This window comes from Budorcas taxicolor, chromosome 7 (assembly GCF_023091745.1).
Source record: "Budorcas taxicolor isolate Tak-1 chromosome 7, Takin1.1, whole genome shotgun sequence".
Taxonomy (NCBI): Eukaryota; Metazoa; Chordata; class Mammalia; order Artiodactyla; family Bovidae; genus Budorcas; species Budorcas taxicolor.
In genome coordinates, this window is record NC_068916.1 from 64322393 (window position 1) to 64339529 (window position 17137).

Sequence of the window (17137 nt, forward strand, 5' to 3'; positions counted from 1 at the left end):
ATGAGAGCATGACTGGCTTGCCCAAAAATGCTGGACTGGTGGGCACAGAGCTGGCCACTGGGCCACTGGTCTGGCTCGAGGACCCACGTTCCTCCTGCTCCTTTACTGCTTCTGTCTCCACGTGCTCCCTCTGTCCCTCGCTCTCACCCCAGGGACACGCAGTTGCTGACATAGCCCCTAGCTTCAGGCAGGCTGACATTTTTATTCCTGCTTGACCTATGTGCAGCCCTTGGAAGAAGCTTAAAATGTGTAAATGACTTGTCAGCTCTGATGGGCTGGAAGTGGGAGCCTCTGAGATGAGAGTCCCGCCTTTCCAGACACTCCATGGTTCCTTTCCTGGCGGGGCTGACTTGACTTGCTTTCCAGTCCTTGTTACTGATCCATCTGCACCTGGTCCTGGTGCTAAGTGGAGAGAAGGATAAATGAGCTTCCTCCTGCCACCCCTCACAGGCAAAGATGATGTACCATGGGGCTATGTGTCACTTTTGGTACAAAATGACAGAGGGTAACTGGAAGAGGAGGTTGAGAGAAACAGCAGGGCTTATCCTCACTTGAGACAGCTAGCAATCTCATCTTTCAGGCTTTATGAAGAAGATTTCTCTCCTGCTACATCCATGTGCTGCCCCCACTCCACCACTCCCGAAGCCTTCCTTGTTACCTGTACTGTTCCATCTGTGCAAAATAATGGAAAGAGGGCTGAGACCGTGGCTGGGTCCCTGGCCTCTAAGCCTGTTTCCCATCTGTGTGCTTAGCAGACTGGATATGCATGCTATGATTTGAGGAAGTGTATTCAGGCAGTCGGCGACAGAAGAAAGCACTGCCAGTGAGGGAACTCAGTGATGAGGAATCCACCCACACACACACACGCACACAGCCTGGGAGGAATACACACACACACACACACACACACACACACACACACACACACACACACACAGAGCCACACAACCACGTGGCATGGAACGGGCCATCAGACATGCGCTTCTGACTTGGGACAGAGGTGATAGGCTGGTATAAGCATAAAGAACAACAGGAAACAGATGGGAAGAGCCATGTGAGATGCTCCTGAGCAGGCCGATGTGTTATCTTCAGGTGGCCCCGGTGAACAGGCACAGAGAATGAGCAACTGCCTCATGATACATCCATTCTTGCCTAATTTCCTACATTCCACCCTCAGAGAAGACTGGAGAAAAGGGCCTGATTCAAGTCTGACTGCTTCTCCGAGCCTTCCCTACTCCCCCTTGCCCTCAAAGTCCTCTCTGCACTCACCATCCTGACACAGGGCTGCTCAGGGAATGAGAAGATGGGCATCTGATCCAGGGCTTGCCAGTAATAACCTGGATGGTTGAGCAAAGCCTGCTCTTTTCTGGGCCTCAGTTCATTTTGCTGTAAATTGAGAGGTGAAATCAACAATGGAATGGCTATGGAACACGGATGTGCAGAACAGCATGGTGTCTCCTGGGATACTTAGAAGTGCCTAAGAGATGCTGTTATCTATGAGACAGATGAAAACGTTGACACCCAAGCTAAGTGATTTGCACATGGTCAAACATCTAGGAAGGGGTAGTGTAACTCCTGACCCTGAAATTTCTCTCATGGTAGAAACACTGGCATAGCTGTTACCTGCCTTCCTGCTCCCAAACCCACTACCCACCCATGGCAGACACCACCTGTGCATCTCAGCACCTTATTCAAACTGACTTCAGAAGACTGTAGTTTATGTCAGCTACAAACTGGCACTTTCCAAGAGCATTTGCCAGTGAACAACAACAAGAAGGGCATTTGCCATCTGCCTCTGCAGAGACTGAACCCTGTGCTGCTGCAGCTGCCAACTTTCAACACCCCCTGAGGTGGATGGAGCACTCTATGCTCCAAGGAAACTGATGGAACAAGTCTTTAGATAGGTAGATATTTTCAACACCTGATTTCAAGATCCCAACCCTTGCCTCTCCTTTTATCTGTGTGTGCGCTTAGTCACTCAGTCGTGTCCGGCTCTTTGTGACCCCATGGACAGTAGCCTGCCAGGCTTCTCTGTCCATGGGGATTCCCCAGGCAAGGACACTGCAGTGGGTTGCCATGCCCTCCTCCAGGGGATCTTCCCAACCCAGGGATGAACCCAGGTCTCCCACATTGCAGGTGGGTTCTTTACCAGCTGAGCCACCAAGGAAGCCCAGATAGAAAAGCACTAAATCCCTTCATGGTAACAACAGCCCCTCATGACCAGCAGAAAACCTCTTGCAAAGGACGTGCTTGATTGTGCTGAACCCCCCCTTCACCAAATTCTTATATATTGACCTTCCCCACTACCTCTTTGGAGCAGTCTCTCCGAGCACCTGTCTCCTGGGTTGCAGTCCTCATCTTGCCCCAAATAAAACAACTCACAACTCTCATATTGTTCATCGTTTTAGTCAACAGGTGCCCACCTCTCACTTTAAACCTGCTACAGTCTATTCCCACCACAGAAGCTAAAGTGATCCCTTAAAAACAAATCAGATGGGCTTCCCTGCTGGCTCAGTGGTAATGAATCCACCTGCCAGTGTAGAAGACACTGGTTTGATCCCAGATCCGGGAAGATCCCACATGCTGTGGAGCAACTAAACCCATGGGCCACAGCTGAGCCTGTGCTTCAGAGCCTAGGAGCTGCAAGCACTGAGCCCACATGCCAGAACTACTGAAGCTCCAGTGCGGTAGAGCGCACGCGCTGCAGCAAGGGAAACCACCACCGCAAGAGGCCCGAGCAGCGCAATGAAGAATGGCCCCTACTTAGCACAACTAGAGGAAAGACCAAGCAGCAGTGAAGACCTAGCACGGCCACGATAAATACAAAAAATGTTTACAGTGTCAGATCACGCCATTCCCCGACCAAACCCTCTAATGGCTTGACAATTCACTTACATACACCATGGTCTTCAGAATTCTGCAAGCTCTGGCTTCTAACCATCCTTCCAACTTCATTTTCTACCTCTCTTCCCTCTGTTCATTCTATCCCAACCGCTCTGCTCTCCCAAGTATTTACCTAATGCCTGGGTTCGTTACGATACTGTTCATTATAGTTATCTGGGGGGATAGGTTGAAGGAAGGGATAGTTAGGGAGTTTGGGATAGACAAGTACATACTGCTATATTTAAAATGGATAACCAACAAGGACCTACTGTGTAGCACAGGGAACTCTGGTGTTATGTGGCAGCCTGGAAGGGAGCGGGGTTTGAGGGGGAATGGATACATGTATATGTACAGCTGAGTCACTCTGCTGTGCACCTGAAACTATCACAATATTGCTAATCAGCTATACTCCATATACTTTATTTATTTATAAAATAAAAAGTTTTAAATTAAAAAAAGATACTGTTCAAATGATCTTTCCTTAAAGCAGCTGATCACACTATCTAAAGTGACACCTTTATTCCTTCTTACAAGCCTATTTTTACTGTTTTTCATTATTAACATTTATCACGCAGTGCCTTAAACCAAAAGTGCATAACTGTTTATTTATCCATCTGTCTCTGTTACCTATCAGTTCTATGACGTCAAAGACGTTTTTGTTCATTACTGTATGCTGAGTTCCTCCAATAGTGCTCTGCACCTAAGAAGAATCCACACAAGTTTTGAATCCATGAGTATTAGTCATTACACCGTCTCCTTATTGAAGACCAGTTTGGTTTGATTTACTCAACAATAAATTTGATGGTAACAGGGAACTGCACTCAGGCAGTCATTCCGGGGAGGAAAGCATATTTGGATGGCATGGGCAAACGGTGACGGTGTTCCCGGCCCTGAGTCTGTGTCACTGGTTGCAGAGACACTATTAAACTCTAACCTGATGCCCTCGGGTTGACTCATATGACCCTTCAGTGTGATGCTTTATTATCCCAGACCAGTTACTCCCCAGGGTCATGGCACATCGTTCATTCACAGCATCAGTACTCAACTACTGCATGGCAGGAGGAATGAGAACATGATTAAACTGGCTATTTTCTATAAGCTGTTATGGGGAAATCCGAATGAACTTTTTGCCAACACAGTAGTTAATAAAACATAAACCATTCAAACACTTCTACTTGTTAAAAAAAAAATCTGTCTAAAATATCAGATGCAATATCCTGTGAAATAAGTCGAGTGCATTTTTTTCATCTGACCCTGGGCATGTCCCTGTGGACCTCTGCTCCTTATTTGTAACATTAGGAATGTCTGATCTTTGGGATCCTCCAAAGCTGATCCTTTTTAAATGACTAATAAATCTACGATCATTTCCCAAAAATAGATGTGAAACTGGAGAAAGCGAGCCAAAGGGGGCTACCCTCGAGTTCTTTTGTAAAAAGTGTTAAAACTAAACTAAATTCATGATGCTATCTTGATTTTTTGGTTTTCTGCCTCTTTGCCAAAGAACTTGGAGATGGGTTCTAATTAAGAGTACCAGCTCATTCCCTGTACAGGACAAATGATGACTAGAAGAATGCATGTGAAACAAGTTTATCAGAACCAATCCAAGCATCACAATGCTGCTCTCTTCTCAAAGCATTTTATAACATGACTGTGAAGGGTGTGTGTTACCCTCTGTGTACATGTCTACCTCTGGAATAAAACTCCTGAGCACGAAGACTTTAACTTGCTCAAAATACTACTGTCTTCAACACTAGGCTTGCCACAATATAAGTACTGAAACCAAGAAGGACCCCATAGGCCTCCTGGGCATGGAAGAAGCCTTTTCTGTTTAGTCTCTGTGAAATTTCCTAGGGTTTCCCTGGTGGTTCAGTGGTAAAGAATCCTCCTGACAATTCAGGAGAAGCAGGTTTGATCCCTGGGTCAGGAAGATCCACTGGAGAAGGAAATTGGTACCCACTCCAGTATTCTGGAGAATCCCATGGACAGAGGATCCTGGTGGGCTACAGTCCACAGGGCCACCAAGAGTTGGACACAACTGAGCGATGGAGCATGCACCCAAGCAGGCAGGACCTTCCCTGAGTTTCAAAGAGCTGTTAATCAGGGAAGAGAGGAGATGCAGAGACAAGGGAGGAGCAGCCAAGGAACAACCGTGCAGGCTGGGGAGAGGATCCCGGTTCTGTCTCAAGGGACACACACAACAGTATCTTTGAGCTCGTTCCAGAACTAAATGAAAGATGTAACTACCTGATAAAGCATTCTTCATTCCAGAGAGAAGGTGACAGATTGATAACTACAAAAACTACTCCAGGAGGCCAGATGAAAGGAATACAGGCCCTGCACACACCTTGATCTTTACAGCAACTCTGCCTGTGAACCAGTGTTATCAACCTCCTCACCAAATCCCCCCAGGACGCGACACACTGTTTTGCAGGCATGAACCTGCTGTGTGTTATGTCCCATTTGCCTGCCAAAGCAATAAAGCTATTCTTTTCTTTTTCACCCAAATCTCTGTCTTCAAGACTCAATTCCATACCAGAGCACAGAGGCTGAGTTTTTTGGCATCATTACTGAATCAATATTTAGTGAATGAATAAATAGCTAGAGGACTTGAGTCACCAAACTTAACTCTTCTTCTACTCAGACGAAAGCTACACGCCCCTAACGAAATGCTTCCCCACCTCCACACTGGCACTAGACATGCAAAACTTCACTGGACATCATCAGATAAAGTAAGTACCGAAACCAAGAGGGACTCCATGTCAGCGCCATGGGTGACATTGGTAGCTCTCGTCTCTGCCTACCTCTCTTCCCCCGCCATCACAAGAAGAACAGTTAACAATTATTCATGGACAAGATACCACTGAGAAAATCCTAGAACATGAGAGTGCAGCTGAAGTACCCCCCAACATCACAGAGACCAAGACAGACCACAGCAGAAAGGTGAGGGGAGCAGCTACAAGCGGACCACATGGCCCACCCCCCAGGCCAGCACAGCACCACAATGAGAGGTCTCCCTTGTGGTCTTCCAGTGGGAAAAGAGAGCCCACGGATGACATATAGCTTCCCCAGCATTGCGGGTTGCTTCTTGGGGGCCTTACACGGGTCTTGCCCCAGAGACATTGTGGGGAAGTCTGAGAGGCTTGGCTACAGGGAATCCAATTGTAACAAAGAAGTGGGCAGAGGCTTGAAACAACCAAGGCTTGGATCTTGGCAGACCAAGTTCCTACCTGCAGCACCCAGGGTAGGTAGTCTTCCCAACAGGCAGCTTTGCTCATCTGCAGAGCCAAGATAGTGGTGCAGTCTGCCCAGGTAACTCGGTGAGGAGTAGCTCTCGGCCTGCTTGCATCCTCAGACGAGAGTGCTGGGCACTGGAGCTTGGCCTGCCACTGCCCAGACAGGGAGGCTGAGTCATAGCCCAGCCTACTGCTGAGTATGCATGACCAGGAACACCTGGGGGACTGAAAGGGAGAAGATTTGAGTTTATCAAAAGCAGGGATTTGGGGGCTGGAAATGTGAGTGAAGGTGGTCAAATTTCCTGTTACAAGATAAATAAGTACGAGACAACTACAGGTAACATTGCTATATCAGAACATTGAAAGTTGTGAAGAGAATAAATCCTCAGAGCTCTCATCCCAAGGGAAAAAAACCGCTTTTTCTTCTTTTTTTTACTCTGCATTTACTATATGAGATGATGTGTGCTCAGCTGCTTGGTCACCCCTGACTCTCTGCGACCCCATGGGCTGTAGCATGCCAGCCTCCTCTATCCGTGGGATTTTCCAGGCAAGAATACTAGCATAGGGTACCATTTCCTATGCCAGGGAATCTCCCCAACCCAGGGCTCGAACCCTTGTCTCCTGTGTCTAGAGGCTTCCCTAGTGGTCCAGTGGCTAAGACTCCATACTCCCAACGCAGGGGGCCTAAGTTCAATCCCTAGTCAGGGAACCAGAGCCCATATGCTTCAACTAGGAGTTCACAGGCTGCAAATAAAAGATACCACACGCTGCAATGAAGATCAAAGATCCCATGTGCCACAACTAAGACCTGGAGAAGCCAAATATACAAATAATATTTTTTTAAAATCATTATGCTTACACCTTAAACTTACACAGAAAAGAAAGATAGTGTTAGTCACTCAGTTGTGTCCAACTCTCTGCAAGCCCATGGACTGTAGCCTGCCAGGCTCCTCTGTCCATAGAATTTTCCAAGCAAGAATACTGGAGTGGGTTGGCATTCCCTTCTTCAGGAGATCTTCCCTACCCAGGGCCAGGACCTGGGTCTCCTGCATTGCGGGCAGATTCTTTACTGTCTCGGCCACAAGGAAAGCCCAACTTATACAGAGCTATGTTTCAAATACATCTCAATAGAACTGGAATGAATAAATAAACAAAAGCAAAACCTTACTAGGAAGGAAAGCAGAGAGGATTACAGCATAGCTTTTCACAGAACAATGGAGGCTCACAATGGTTTGATGACTTTCCCCAGCCAAAGTGTATCAGAGTAGAACCTGGCCTAAAGCCTCCTGGCTAAGCCCAGCCTGTGCCTTCTGGGTCTTAATTCTAACCTGGTGGATGGGACGATGGGACACGACTCTTAGCTGGCCCAGCAGGCAGGAATGCTGTGTGTACCCATCTGGAAGCTCTCACAACCAAGCAGGACTGGTCCAGTCCAATTCCTGTGAAGCAGCAGGCCCTTCCTGTACAGGTCCCCTTGCCTTTCTTCCTCCCTGTCTCAGGCCCCAGAATTTTTCAGAGTCTGGGAGCCTTTTATGATGAACAAGATGGATCTTACAAAACTGTACACACTAAGGGTATCTAATCCCTATCTGTTGAGCCCAAATGGTGTATCAAGGTGTATAGTATGGGGCTCAGGCTCTGAAATCAAGCTGTTTGGGTTCAAATCTCAACCCTGACACATATCTGGGCACTGAGTGTCCTCACTTTTAAAATAAGAATGTGGACTGTCCCTTCCTCTAGGCCAGTAGTGGGGATCAGGTAAGGCAGTGTGTGCAAAGACACACAGCATGTGCCCGGCACCTACCCATATCTCTCACTCCATCCTCGCAACAAGCTGGGTGGGGAGAGCATAATTATCCCATTTTATAGATTGAAGAAGGGGCTTCCCTCATGGCTTAGACAGTGAAGACTCTCCTTGCAATGCAGGAAACCCAGGTTTGATTCCTGAGTTGGGAAGATCCCCTGGAGAAATACATGGCAACCCACTCCAGTACTCTTGCCTGGAGAATCCCATGGACAGAGGAGCCTGGTGGGCTACAGTCCATAACATTGCAAAGAGTGGGACATGACTGAGCGACTCTCTCTCTCTCACACACACACACATGCACACATATACACAAATGAAGAAACGGAGGCTCAGAAACCCTAAGCAGCCATTTCAATAAGGCTTGCTCTACTGAACCCGGGCTCACCTCCAGATGCTGTTTCTCAGAGGACACTAGCGTCTTGAGGAGGATGCTGGAAGAAACCACATAGAAACCACCCTGAAATTTTCAGGGTGAGTTCACAGGGCAAGGCCACTCGGGCAGGGCAGAAATTTTTGGAAACAGGGAAAGCACGTTCTTCCCAGACTCTTGGAGGCACAGAGCAGCCTGTTGCCTGCTTGCTCCAGGATGTCTCAGAGTAGGAGCAAGTGGTAACACCTGCTCTCCCTGGGGCCACGGCCAGCTCTACCCACAGCTGTTTCCAACTGGAGGACTGAAGGGCTGGCTCCATTACCGAGAATGCAAGTGTCCTTGTGCAACTCCTAAGGCGAGGTTGTTAACACTCTTCCCTCAGGACCCAACTCCCTGTCGGCCTGAAAAATGACCCCTCTGATTATCCCTGAGGGAACTCCCTACCCACCCTCCTCCACCCCCACCCCCAGTTCTCTGCTCTTTACTACCTTTGGAAAATGCTCTTTCCTGGAAAGAGACTGGTCTCTCCCTTTGGAAATGCTGAGCAGGCTTCTGTTTACCTGTTTGCTTGGTTGAGATGGATAAGGAAGGGCTTGTTTAGGAAAACAGTGAGAAAGCATACGGAGTGTGCACCAGGAGCCTTATAAAGTGAATGAACTCAATTTCGCTCACTTTAAAGTGAAATAAACTGGTCTTAACACACTGAAGCAGACAGCTCTGTCCTTCTTCGTGGGGAAGGGAACATGAGGGAAACTGCAACGAGGAGGCAGGGATGGTGGACCTGTGGCAGGAGTTTCTTCCTGGTTTGCACTCAGGAAAGCAGAGATTGGAGGCTACAGCTGGGGCAGAAGGCAAAGTGCCAGGTGTGCACCCTCCACCCTGGGGGCTCCTCCCCACCCTGTCCCGGCTAAATCACCCCCTTCCTCCTTGAGGCCCCCCCTCTGATCCATCCTAACCTCCTCCCATCTGTTTCCTTGCCCCTCCCCTTCCAGCATTCCACCACACTCCCTCAACCCTAAACCAGTGGCACCCTCTTGCCACTTGAGGTCCCTTCTCCAACCTGTCAGTTACCACCATTCCCTGAAGCTTTGGGACCCAAAGCCACCCAGGTGGCTCAGTGGTAAAGAATCCACCTGCCAATGCAGGAGACACAAGAGACAGGGATTCGATCCCTGGGTCAGGGAAGATCCCCTGGAGAAGGAAATTGCAACCCAATCCAGTATTTGTGCCAGGAAAATCCCACAGACAGAGGAGCCTGGAGGGCTACAGTCCGTGCGGCTGCAAAGAGTCGGATACGACTGAGTACACAGCCAAGCTGAAACCTTTTTCACATGCTCTTCCCCTAAGAACCCGCTTTTCTCCTCCAGACTAGAAAGAATCATCTTCTCATCTCCTGGGCTCAGAACAATTTATCTTTAATATTTGTGGGCACGCTTGTCTATCAAGTAAGGGAACCACTCCAAGATCATGAAGCAGTGTGGGGCCAGGTCTCCTGAATTTCTGCCTGTGACCTTTATATCACGTCACATTTCCCGTCCAACTCTGGAGGGCAAATCCCAGAGTTAAAATAGATGCCAAAGGGATCAAATAAAAGTCTGTTTCTCACATTACTTGCCACAGAGGCAAGTGACCTAAGTCCCGGAAGCTTTGTTTCAGCAGCGGTGCCCACAGGGAATGACTCAAAACGGCTTATTTGTCTGCATGTCTACCTCTGACAGGAAAGGTACCCTTGGCTCTCGGACCCCTGGGAGCATCTGTGAGGATGCTCATGTATCACTGGAAATATGATGAGTTGGAGATAATTTTATTTATGAGAATTCCTCCAGGGAAGTAGGAAGGATTAGAAAGACTATTTTGATAAAGTGCTTGGGGTTAAGGTTTCATGCCCAAGGATCACGATGGCCAATAAGAGATGTTTTCTAAACTGTCTCCAGGGCACAGCTCTTCGCCTTTCTGCCATCCATTTCTCTTTTCTTCCTGAGGGACTCCTGACTTTTTCAAATGTGAAAATCTCCCCCATTTGACTTTGCAAAGGAACACTCCTTTTCTTCCTCTGAAAGGGCATCTTGATTGGTCTAAGCCGGAGCTGGCAAGTCAAGGCCTATGGGCCAAACCTGGCCAGTCACCACTACCTGCAAGCTAAGAATGATTTCTGCATCTTGTTTGTGTTATTCAGTCGCCAAGTTGGGTCCGATTCTTCGTGACCCCATGGACTGCAGCACACCAGACTTTCCTTTGCTACAGGCTCTAAGAAGAGCCACAGTGACTTAATATAAAATCCGCATCTTAATTGGTTGGGAAAAAAGAAAAAGAAGAATAGTATTTTTTGACTTGTGAAAATTATATGAAATTCAAATTTCAGTGTCCCTGAAATTTTTTTTAACAGCTTTGTTGATGTATAATTCACATACTGTATAATTCACCATTTGAAGTGTACAACTCTAGGGCTTTTAGTATATCCAACCAGATCGTGCAGTCATGATCACAGTCAATTTTTATCCCCCCAAAAAATCCCATGCATCATCCCCAGCCCCTCAAACTGTAGGCAGCTGTTAACCTACTTTCTGTGACTGTAGATTTGCCTATTCTGAACTTTTCATATATATATATATGAACTTTTTAAATATATAATACAAGTTATATTGAAACATACGCATGCTTGTTTACATACAAAGATGATGGCAGGGTTGAACTTTTGTGGCAGAGATTTTACATCCAACAAAGCCTAAATTATTTACTATCTGGCCCTTTTCAGAAACAGTGTGTAAATGCCTGGTTTAAGCAGTTTGGTGTTGCTTTGTAGTATGTTACTGGAACAGGTGTGAGCACATGACCTACACCTTCCTGATCAGACAGAAGGAAAGGACTTATTCTCTTTGCATGGAATGTGTACTAAGTCATTTCAATCATGTCCGACTCTTTGCAACCCTATGGACCTATAGCCCTCCAGGCTCCTCTGTCCATAGGGTTCTCTAGGAAAGAATACTGGAGTGGGTTGTCATGCCCTCCTCCAGGAGATTTTCCTGACCCAGGGATCGAACACGCATCTCTTACGTCTCCTTCATTGGCAGGCAGGTTCTTTACCACTAAGGTCACTTGGGGAGCCCCAATGCATGGCATAGGTTTCTTTTTATGGCCTTTTCTGGGGTTGCTCAATTGCCATTGGAAGCCATTTAGAGACCAAGAAGGGGCAGCCTGAGGACAAGAATGAGGATGGAAAAGGAAAAGAACTTGGGTGTTAGATTATACTGAATCAACCAGTTCTGAACCCTGCCCTCTTCAGAGTATCTTTTCAGGTGAAGTAATAAATGCCCTCACCATTAAGCCAATGTGAAACGTAGTTTCACAAATCTTCACAAATCTACAGTTTCATTACCTGTAGCCACAAGCATCCTATCAGATACAACTTCTTCCTATAGAGCAAGATTGAGTAACATATGCTACTTGGGACCAGGGTTGAATTTTCCCAGACAATGGAAGGAGGATTGAAACCAAGCAGGACCCTGTGGGGCTCCTGGGCATGCAAGCCTTTCTGTGTCCCCTGACCTTCAGCCTCCATGACCTTCCCTAAATTTCAAACAGCAGGTTCAGACAGTTGCCAGTCAGGGAAGGGAAGGGATGTAGAAATAAGGGAGGAAGAGTCAGAGGAAATAATAAATAGTGCACAGCTTTGGGAAAGGGTCTTGTTTCTGTCTCAAGGGATGCACATAACAATATTTATGAGCTCTTCTGAAGAACTGAAGCCCTCAAAAATGGAAGTTGTTACCTACTTGATAAAGCATCCTTCATTCCAGAGAGAAGGTCATAGGTTGATAACCTGAGAACCACAGAATCTTGTAAGGAGGCTACCTGAGGCCAGATTCGCACACCCCCTGACTCTTATCAGCAGTGCTACCCTGAGCCCTTACTATAAAACTCCTCACCACACTTGCCTCCCCAGCCCCAGGTTGAAACACATAGCTTTGAGGGCATGCACCTGCTTGGCTCCCTTTGCCTGGCACTGCAATGAAGCTATTCTTTTCTATTTTATCCAAAACTCTGTCTCTGAGACTTAATTCTATGTCAGCATGCAGAGGCTGGATTCAGCTTCAAGCTAGACACGGCCACCACCAGCCCTCCTCTTTCTCTGCCCTCCTCTGTGGTGTTCTGCCTCCCCTTGCAGCTCTTAGATGTTTGAAGGGTATCATTTTCAGTGAATACTAATGCATTGCCTGTCTATTTGTCTACCTGTCCCTGGCTTTTTATCTAGCTTGCCTAGTTTTAAGATACGGCCCTTGAGCTCATTTATAAACAAATAAAATTGAAGCTGAATCCTTCTGCTTGGTGTCCAATTATTATGGGTACACATTAAAGTAGTATATTAAGAGATTTTATTATTTTAAACCAGGCTTTCTGGGATGATGGGAATTCAGGCATTTCTTCCTTCTGTGTTTCTGAATGATCACCCTTTTTCTAACAACATGGACCCTTCTTAAAATAAAAATTTAGCTAATTTTATATTTTTAGATATTTGTCTCATTAATATTTTCCCTAAATTGTCCTGAAGCCTCAGTTGCTCACCAGTGTGGCTATTCACTATAGGTGTGAGGGGTCATCTCCTGGCTCAGTAAAATGGATAAAGCTAAGGCATGGCTATAAAAGAATATTTTCAGTAATTGATACAGTAGCAAAAAAAAAGCAGTAGGATTTAAGACCCTGGGGTTGAGGCCTTGACCTGTTAAGCTTCTTATGTGGCATTGGCCAGTTGGTTCCTTCTATTTGACTTTCTACTCCTCCTTGGAACCTTGGTCCTTGGGCTCATTTCTTTAAAATAATTTCCTAAGGTCACTTGCCCTTCCAAAGGTGAATCAGATAATCTACTTCTATATTTCTAAAATATCCTTAGTATATTCTTCCATTACAGTTCTTATCTGGCTGAATTTTAGGTTTGTATTTTTTTTTTTTTTTTTTTTTTTACTGAACTCCTCAGCTATATGGTGAGTTCTTCATAGAAAAGCACCACCTCTCTTTATTTAAGTTTCCCTGAACTTGATCTATCCTATACACTTGATATTTTTTTAAATAAACAAACAACTGGCATTTTTATTCTAAAGAATAAAACAGTTGGACGAAAGAATAAAATAGTTAGAGTCTCTTCCATCTCTAAAATTGAATTCATCTTGAAGGATTATTCAATGATACATGGTAGAAGTATTTACAAAAACTGTAGTAGATCATTTAGGAATTCTTTCTGATGAATAGTGACAGGTATCCAAAATAACACTGCCTTAAATAAATCATGAGTGGATTTCTGTCTCATGGAAAAGACAGAGAGAAACAGACATCCAGTCATCAGCAACTCATGATCTCTCTCCTCTCTGTTTTACCAACTTTATTGAATGGCTACTCTCATCTAGGCTGCCTCATGATACTTAATGGCTGCTGTAGCTCCGGTCATTAAATGAATATTCCAGGCAGCTAGAAGAAGGAAGCAAAAGAGAGCAAGAGGGCATTGTTCCTAGGAAAGTCCAATTCCTTTCAAGTCCTAACCAATGACTTCCACATATAAGTCATATCTGTGAGGGAGGCTAGGAAATACCACTTATAGCTGGGCAAACTGCCATACCCTACAACACAGGGATGTCTTGCTTGCTAAGGAGGAAAGGGGAATGGGTATTGGGTACATACAGGAAAATCTCCACTATCCTTGGTGAGTGTCCCCTCAACATCACTGTATTACAGAAGATTGGGATTGACTCTTAGAGGTAGATTCTCTTTGAAATTTGGCCCTTCAAGTCATCAGCTGTATGACAAATAACCACTCAGGACACCAGGTTATATATAAAAAAATGATGGCTGATTCACTGGTCAGATCATATATGGGGCTAAGCATATAATCAGTGTATTAAAAGAAAATGTTGAACTGTTCGAATTACCCTTAAAAATCTTTTAATTCAGTTCTCAAGAAAGGGCATCTTCTCACCTGCCTTTTCCCATATTAAATGAAAATACGTGTGTTTTACCCATGAGGGCCACACCGTATCAAGCTATTCCCACCGTGAAAGCACTGCGGGGCCTGAGCCCCATGCCTGCAACACCAGGTGAACCTCTTCCAGCTGACACTGACTCCTGGGCATGCCCAGAGTAAAGTGGAGAGTCACATTCGCATTTACATCTCCTGTTGAATTTCATTTAATCTTTCTGGAGCAAAACATAAATACAATAATTCAGTTCAGTAAGTGAAATTCCTGTATGCAAGTCCATCAAACATGTTGCTCTGATTGCCGATTTTTTAAGTCTGATAAAATGCTCCATTGCAGGTAGAACGCTGCTAGCATGTGGTGAGTATGGAGGTGATATTGGGCAAATTTCCAGACACACCAGCTCTTACTCTTCTTTTCCTTTACATCTGCATTGTCCCTTGATTATCAAACAGTCCCCACTAAGCCTTTTGCTAGTATTTGTCTAATAAGGCCTTTTGCTAGTATTTGTCTAATAAGGCCCTTCTAATAAGGGCCTCATGCTTCCCTCATGGTGGAACTTTGGACATCTCATCAAGCAGGAGAGAAGAGATTATTTTTAGGGGACAAGCGTGTGCATCGCCCTACACAAAATCAATCTGCTTGCTTCTATGGAAAGCTTGGACTTGAAGACAGCTTGAGATTCTGGGTAGTTTTTCATTTCAGTTGCTTTTATATTTTGAAGAGAATATTGAACTGTTTCCACGGTGACATTTCATAATCACAGAGTCTGGAGCAAAAAGTGCCATGGTAGCTAAGCTAGAGAAACAAAGGGTTCCTATGTAAATCACCAAGGATTCTGATGGCTTACTGTCCATGCTCTGCCCACTGACACCCATGGTCAGTCACCAGGACCTAAAAGACAGGAGACAAAATGTGTCCTGGAAAACTCAGGCAATACCAGCAAATTACTTATATTTTTGAATAATCTTAAAATCAGACCTCTTTTTTCCCTTTCTTTTTTTTTTTTCTTAACCTAGAAGAACTCACTTATGGAGCTTTATCATTTTCATTTCTGACCCTAGAACAGAGAGAAAAAAGAAGTGAAGATGAAAAGAAAACCTGAATTTAAACATGATATGTTTTTTGTCCCCCAGATATGCTCAAAAGTATAGTTTGTCAGTCCAAGTACTGTGTGCTAAGTCGCTTTAGTTGTGTCTGATTCTTTGTGACCCCATGGACTCTCACCTGCCAGGCAAGAATATCGGAATGGGTTGCTATGCCCTCCCTCCTCCAGGGGATCTTCCCAACCCAGGGATGGAACCCGTGTCTCTTATGTCTCTTGCATTAGCAGGTAGATTCTTTACCACCAACGCTACCTGGGAAACTGTCAGCCCAGGTAAGGGCATGTAAAAGGGTCAGAACAATGCCTAAACTCCTGCTGAGTTCTCAGATTTTGGTCCTCGCTGTGCCAAAAATTGGCAATAATCTTGGGTAGAAGAAGCACTAGTCTCTCTGCCTATATATCTGTGCACGAAACAAGTAGCTTGGAATAACCCCTGTTATCAAATCTGTGTTCCAGGAAAGGAGAGTATGTTCCATCCCATAGCTAAATGGGCTTCCCTGATAAAATAAAATATAAGATGGACCTAGACATTATCATACTAAGTAAGTTGACAGAGAAAGAAATATTGTATATCACTTACATGTGGAATCTAAAAAAGATGATGCAAATGAACTAATTTACAAAATAGAAACACACTCACAGACTTCAAAAACAAACTTATGGTTACCAAAGGGGAAAGATGAAGGGGGGGACAGCTTAGGAGTTTGGGATTAACAGATACACACTTGCTGTTATTCACTAGCTAAGTCCTATCCAACTCTTTGTGACACCACGGACTGCACCATGCCAGGCTTCCCTGTCCTTCACTATCTCCTGGAGTCTGCTCAAACTCCTGTCCATTGACATAACCAACAAGGACCTACTGTATAGCACAGGGAACTCAAATCAATATTCGGTGATGACCTAAATGGGAAAATAATCTGAAAAAGAATAGGTATATATAAATAAATGAACCACTTTGCTGTACACCTGAAAATAACACAACACTATAAATCAACTATACCCCAATATAAAATAGAAATTAAATTTAAAATAAACTAAAATAAAATGTTTCTCATTTATTTGACCAAATATATTATTTTACCCATCTGATTCCACATCTTGATTTTTTGTAGAAGTCAGTTGCTTATGGAATACAGTTTGACAAGCCCTTAAATTAATTAAAATGATAATTAAAGACCTTAAGTGAAAGTGAAGTCTCTCAGTCATGTCCGACTCTTTGCAACCCCATGGACTGTAGCCTACCAGGCTCCTCCCTCCATGGGATTCTCCAGGCAAGAGTACTGGAGTGGGTTGCCATTTCCTTCTCCAGGGGATCTTCCGGACCCAGAGATCGAACCTGGGTCTCCCGCATTCCAGGCAGACGCTTTATCCTCTGAGCCACCAGGGAAGCCCCATTAAAGACCTTGGTGGGTTTTAAATATTGGCATTTTTATGACTTGGTAAATTCCAGTAAGTAGCACACCAAGCCGGTTATCATACTGTGATAATTGATGATTATGATAACCTGCACATTTTTAAGATCCTAAAAGGTAGTCAGAACCAACAAAGTACGATTAAAAGTATGTTCCTCATGGTTTAGAATGTCTGTTTATATCCGGATCATTTAAAGATGATCCCCGTGTGGGTGGGTGGGTGTGCCCGTGCTTGTGCATGTACTACTTTTAGTGACAGTTTTAAACTGCATGTATTTATGGTTGCACACACACAACCCATAGCTGATCCCCAGTCCAAGTCTAAACAGAACCCTTGCTGAAGTGGGAAAAGGAGGCTGACATC